This window comes from Melanaphis sacchari, unplaced genomic scaffold (genome assembly GCF_002803265.2).
Source record: "Melanaphis sacchari strain LSU unplaced genomic scaffold, SCAv2.0 Contig466_pilon_pilon, whole genome shotgun sequence".
NCBI lineage: Eukaryota > Metazoa > Arthropoda > Insecta > Hemiptera > Aphididae > Melanaphis > Melanaphis sacchari.
In genome coordinates this window covers 47,041-54,246 of record NW_020271309.1, presented here as the reverse complement: position 1 = coordinate 54,246, position 7,206 = coordinate 47,041, and the positions used below count along the sequence as shown (strand labels likewise).

The following is a 7,206-nucleotide window of genomic DNA, read 5'->3' as shown; positions in this document are numbered from 1 at the left end:
GTTGGGCGAGGTCGTTTTGCATTTCCAAGAATTGCCAGTAAGGATGATAACATCCTGGAGATTGTTGTTTTCAAATGTGAAAACAATTCCAAGAATTAATCTGAATTGGAAGGTTGTCAATTACAACAACAAGAGATTTCCTTGTATATAAGGGAATCCAGAGACCATCAAGGGCAGATGTACCAGAGCTACGAAGAACAGAGCAGCTTCACGACACTCGGCCACTTCTTATATCAGTTACATGTACTTCATTTATACGTAATAAAACATTATTGTATTTAAAAGTTGTAAATTTCATTTAAATAACACCCTGGATTTGGATCTGATATTGGCACGCAACACACATATACAATGCTATTTTGCGCACGGAATACGTTACAGAACAATCAAAACGAGCACAAGTGATCATGTTGCTCAAACCAGGAAAACCACCTGAAAATATCATATCGTACCGACCGATATTAATAAATATAAAATAATGAAATTCTCGCGGAAATTCAAATGGACCAATCAGAAGTCCCAATTGATTTATAGGTGCCGAGACCGTACACAAAATGCTAATATGCCTTTGGGATCCCCCTGGGCTCCGGTTCCTCCCGTGCCCTCTGCAACGACACCCGCTAGCGTGTTAGCGCGGCCGCGGTTGCGCACCGGTTCCCCACAAGTCATGTCATACAGGGGACCGAAGCGCCGGTGACCCCCAACGGTACGATCAACCCCCAGCAGGGGCCGGACGAGTCCGACCTCCGCAAGGAGTGCCGTAGTGAGGTATGCCAGCGCCGTTGAAGAGAAAAACCTGATGCCGTGCCGTGGGGGCACGTCGCCGGATCAACTCCCCAACTGCGCGATCCACAAGTCGCGCCATCGCCACCCGCGAGAGGCCACGTGGGAGCAGGTTGCCTCGACACTTCATGCATCCCGAGCCGGTGCCAGCCGCGGCAGCCGAGGCCACCGCGACCAGACATCCGACCCCTGTTTGCTACCGCCGAGTGTCACCACGGTCAAATTCCGCTTCGGCAAGCGAACCTCGGCTGACACCGGTGCCCGCTGCCGTTGAAGCTAGCATATATACCACTAGTTTACCGTCAGCAACCACCGCTGCGGACGGATAGCCGCCACCTCACTCGGTGGGCCGACGGTTGGAGTTGGATCGGTGTTAGCCGTCGCCATGGGCGGACGCAGGAAAAAATTTCGGGAGGGGGGGTTTTGAAAAAATAAGAATAATTACCATTATTTTGAAATAATTATTTATTGTATTTTTAGAAGTCATAACAATTATTTATAAAATCAAATTTATCCGCCTCGGTATTTTTGCCATAATATTCAAGATATCTTCATAAGATACCTCTATGTCTCTGTATAAGTTCAATAATACTAATCCATTCAATCGGTCCTCCGCCGTCTTGTTCGTAAATAGGTTTTTAATCTACGGAGACAAGAGATTGATCTTTCACTCGAAGCAACTAAAACGGGAAGTGTTGCTCCAATTTGCAAAAATCGATATATAGATTGATATAACGTAGATTCGCAAAAGTTTAGAGCATCAACAAACGTTTTTGGCCTTTTTTTCTTCAGGCGTATTTGAACAATGTCTGAAATAATAATATAAATAAGTTTTCATATAAAGAACAAAGAATACCTAAGACAATAAAAAAACAATGTTACCTGCGCCATATTGTGATATCCAATTCTAAATCTTCATCAGATCCCTTTATGTCATTTGGCCACTCCTTTCTAAACGTTTTGACTGTTAAGACGATTTCTTCTGTTGTCAGTTCACTGCACTTTGTTGGTAAAATATTTTGTATTTTTAAAAGTTATTCACGATGATCGAGAAACCTGGCTTTGAGTTGATCTAATAAGTGGTCTAAAAATGAAATAAAGATGGATCGACGGTAGTACGTTTCGGGATCTCCTTCATAGTTATCACGGTTTTGCTGGCGTTTGACATACCGAGGAACCACTAAACGGACATCAACTGTACCTGCTATTTCCAAAGCTTTCACAAATATACTTTTAAATTTTTTTTCTGCATTTTGACGCATATCGTTGATTTCTTTGTACACATCATTAGCGTAATTTACACAGTGGCTCAAATCACAATTTTCTTTTTGCAAAAATACGCTAAGATTTTTCATTAAGGTGGTACTAGCCGGTTGAAAAATATCGCTTTTAGACCTTTGGTTATGACAAAACTGTGAGATTTTGGTTGGTCCGATTTTTATTTTGTAAAAATCTCAAGATTTCCCAACATCTTTTCTAGATCTTGATCGAGGCGATTTTCGAAATATAAATTTTTACCTTAGATATCCTCAAGAAAAAATTTATAAATTTGGAAATTTTGTTTTATCATACCAAAGTCATAAATTCATATTTCGGAAAATGCCTCGATCAAGATCTAGAAAAGACGTCAAGCAATTTTGAGGTTTTTACAGAATAAAAATCGGACCAACCAAAATCTCACAATCTTGTCACAGCGGAAGCATATTTCTGTTCAAAAAGTAAATTTGTACACGACCGTAATTTTATTATATTGACATGTGCATGCGAGTGCGGGAATGCTAGACGCAACACGACTCCACCGGGCGCATCGGACACACTATGCCGCGACGAATATTATTTATAAACACATTAGCGATTAGATTTATAGATAGTAAATACCGATAATATTATTTACTAGGAAATCAGTAAATACATACATATGTTAATGAAAATATGTATAATAATAGTGTTACAATATTATGTCTCGTAAATTGTATTACCATTTTGAAATTAACAATAAAGCATTTTATTCTGTGTTCCAATTCACTTCCAAATTAGCAAACGCGCGCGTGTGTCTTTTAAACGTGATCGATTGAATTGAGCCTGTGTTCCGTGTGACCGTGTCATAAACGTTTATTTTTGTATTATTTTTTGACATTTAAAAAAATGATAAGTAATAGTGGTTGGCGAAAAGGTAAAAAACAGAAATATTTTCCTAGCAAAGCTCCCAAGAGAAAGGGGAATATAGCTGAATTTAATCAAAATAAGGTAAGTGTGAATTTGCTTAACAAAATTATAACTTATATATTAAAAATAAATAAATAGATAAAAATCGGTTTTAGTTATGAGGTCGTTACTCCAAAATAATGGCTAAATATTGACTAAAAAATAATAATTTCAAAATATTTTTTTTACAAACCTAACTTATAGAGATACCTAATATTAATTTTTATTTTGTAGAAAAAAATCAATTGATCGAATTGAAAATAATGAAAATGTAATATTAAATCGTGACGTTCTTGTGTAAGTATACAATAATATACTCACTAAGTAAGTGTTTTTATAGTATAATATTCATATTAATTTAAAGGTATTTTTTAGAGTCATAAATTCTGATGACACTATTGAAGATCTTGCTTTACCTTTGGCGATGGAAAATAGTAATGACGTAGATAAAGCAGATGAAATTAATCTTGAAGGAAGGCGGATTGTAGACATAAATCACATATTTAAATCTATAAAATTAATTAATCATTCTGCATTTGGTTGTACTTTCAATAATTTAAATTTTAGTCATGAAGTAAGAAATGGCTTTATAAGTTCATTTTATTTTACTTGCAATTTTTGTCACCAAAAAGAAGTTATACATTCTGAAGCACCATGTACTAAATTTAACACTAATATTGCAATGGTGACAGCTGCTGTAAACATAGGACAAGGGTAAGATTAAATCGTCTTTTTTACACCAGTGGCATACTTTTAAAAGAAGAAATTTATATTATATTTTTATATTCCAATTTTTTTACGTTAATTATGTCACTTTATAACATACATTTTCTACTAATTCTGGTATAATTATAAATTATTATAATTTAATGTTTAATGTTAGGCATGCACAACTTGAAGAATTAGGAGCTATAACTAACATGCCTGTTATGTCAAATAGTAAATATCAGTTACTTCATAACGATATTTCCACATACATGAACGAATTATCATGGGAAGACATGGAATTAGCTGGCAAAGAAGAAGCGAAAATTGCTATTGAAAATAATGATGTCGATGCTGAAGGTAGGCCAATGATTGCTGTGATAGCAGATGGCGCTTGGTCTAAACGATCATACAAAACCAAGTACAATGCTCTTTCTGGAGTTGTAAGTGTCAAGTGAATAGACTCATTAATAATTATATTTTGTAGTATATAAATATAGTAATTAATTTAATTTTTAGGCCTGTATTGTTGGAGTTAAAACACGAAAAATTCTGTTTATTGGCGTAAGGAATAAGTACTGCTGTGTATGTCAACGAGCTTATAAAAACAACAAAGAACCTAAAGAACACATGTGTTATAAAAATTGGAACTTTCCATCCACTGCTATGGAAGCAGACATCATTGTCGATGGTTTCAAAAGAAGTCTGGATATGCATAATTTGATATATTCACATCTCATAGGTAATATTATAATTTATAAATATATATATTATAAACTATATGTTTTCTAAAAGTGACGGAAAAACGGGAATTTTTACGCAAAACCAGTTTTCGACCAAACCGATTTTTTTATATGGTTGTAACTCAAAAATTAATCATTGTAAATACTTGAAGTTTTTTACTAAATATTTATATCAATGTTATCTATTGAATTTTTTTGAGCTATTTATAGACAACTGACATTTTCGATTTTTCTGAGAATTTTTTTGAAGTAAAAAATATTTTATAAAAAAATTTTGGATGACCAAAAAAAACTTGAAAATTGAATACAAGATTCTTTATGAGATGTTCTTATTGCAGTTAAAAAAAAATCAAAAATCGTTAGTCACAATTTTATAAGCGTTTATAGATCAAATGTTTACGAAATATATCAAAATCGCGAAAGTTTGCAAGTAATTTTGTAGTTGAAAAATCATAAAATTTTTTGTGTTTATATCTTTAAGGTTGAAAAATTCAACACGAAGTTTTCCATACGTTTTCCTTCAAATAGCTATTATTAGGAACCCTTGCATACACACTTTAGATTAGTAAGCATATAAGCATATTATACAATAATATAGTAGTGTAAGCAATATGTGTATTTTTTTTTTGCAAGCGACTGCGTCGCCAAAAACAAGAACGTAGAATAAGCAAGAGTTAGTCGTGAATAAGTAGTCGATTCGCATAATACTGTGTTGTTAAAATATACTTATAATAAAATTATTAATAAAATAATTTCTTAAAGTTAAACAGATTTTGTGTAGTGTTTTTGAATACAACCCGTAAGTAAACGAACTCTTTTACAACATACGTATACCTTTTGGCCTTAACCGAAAGAGTATATAACACTATAGAGAAAACTCGAAACGTCATTATATACGTATTATAAAATATAATCAATAAGGCTTGGATTTTAAAGCATAATATATTATGCTTCTTCTTTTTATATATGAAATAAAAATCTAATTTTTATACATAAGTTCGTTTTACGTCATTTTTTAAATTATATTCAGTATAATACGTAAATTTTATAATATGTATATAATGCATAGTTAAATATATTTTTCAATTAATTTTATTGTAGGTGATGGTGACAGTAGTGTCATGAATAAACTGCATTTGGCCAAACCCTATGGAAGTGATTTTGTTATAAAAAAAAATTGAATGTTCGAATCATATTTTACGTAATTACGTAAACAAATTAAAAGACATTACTACAAAAAGAAGAACAAATAGAGGCGTGAATATTCCTGGTAATATTAGGCAAACAATAAAAGACAGAATTTTGCGTCTGAGGTATGCAATCACTGAAGCTGTGAAGTATTGGAAAAATAAAAAGGACATTTCGTTTGAAGAAAAATTGTTGAATTTAAAAAAAGATTTAATGAATGGCCATAGTCATGTTTTTGGTGAGCATACAAACTGTAGTGTTTATTTTTGTAAAGGGACAAAGGATGGTGAAATAAATTTAGTACCAGAAATGAAGTCATTAGGAATTTGGGATGAATTAGTGGCAGCTAAAAGTCACATTTTATTTCACACAGAAAGTTTATTATACAAAGTAAATAATAATGCAGCAGAGTCGTATAACTTCATTTTGGCAAAATTTATCGGTGGTAAACGGGTAAATTTTTCAATGCGTGGATCATATAGTTTACGATGTAATGCCGCGGTGACATCGTACAATGAAGGCCCTAGACGTTTGTACTCATTACATAAAAAAATTGCCAAGCGTAGTCCTGTGGTCCTATTCTCAAATCAATCGAAAACGCTTTTCGATCACCGATCAGTCGAAAATAACATTGGTTTCGATTTTCACCAAAAAGCGTATTCTCAAAGTGTTTTCGACTGATGTTTCGATCGTTGTATTCGATGTCAAACTTCGATTGTCAAAACCCAGTCGAATCCTAAATTTTCGACCGTGATTGATATTATTAAATCAAATCAACATTATAGTTTTATCTGTTATTGAATATTTTTGTAGAAATTTCGTAGGTAGTCACTAGTTAGTAAGTATCTAATTTAATACAATTCAATATACGGATCTCGGGATACTCAGTTAACAATGATAGATGATGATTTGGATATGTTAATGCATTTTAACAATTTACAATTACAAATAGACCAAAATATTTTTGTGAACAATAAGAGAAGATACATGGTGCAAGAGGACCCTTTTATTGGTGAGTCGTAATTTACACTATAAAAGTCGCTTCCTATGTATTAAAAATATTGAATACCTAATTAATTTTATGATATGCTGTCAGAATTATCGGACAGATTATTTATAGGGACCTATCGGTTGTGTAAAAAAATCAACTCAAGAGCTTATATGTACACTGACACCATACATGATTGAACCAACTACTACTGCTGGACTATCTATTAAAAGAAAGGTAAATTTAGTTATTAGTTAATAAACATTATTAATTATAAATTAACAGTAAAGGTCTGGGAAAAAAATGATTTAAAAAATATTATGTATTTAATATAGGTACTTAATTACTTACTTACTTAATTAATTAATTATTATTTTTATTATTAATTATGCATTAACCAAAATATTATTATCATCATTATTTATTTATATGTAGCTGAAAGTAAAATTTAAAAAAAAAGTTGAGAGTAAATCCATAACAATTTTTTATGAATCATGGACGTAACGTCTAATTTTACTAATTTCGTCAAAATCATGAAAATTTGCTAATTATTTCTTGGAAAATTAATTACAATTTTTCTTCTCATAGGTAAAA

General features: G+C 32.4%; 1 pseudogene; it reads right to left on the bottom strand.

The window, feature by feature from the left end:
• Positions 1-1,279: 1,279 nt before the first annotated feature.
• Positions 1,280-2,138, bottom strand: LOC112598272 (annotated as a pseudogene).
• Between the last annotated feature and the right edge of the window lie 5,068 nt (positions 2,139-7,206).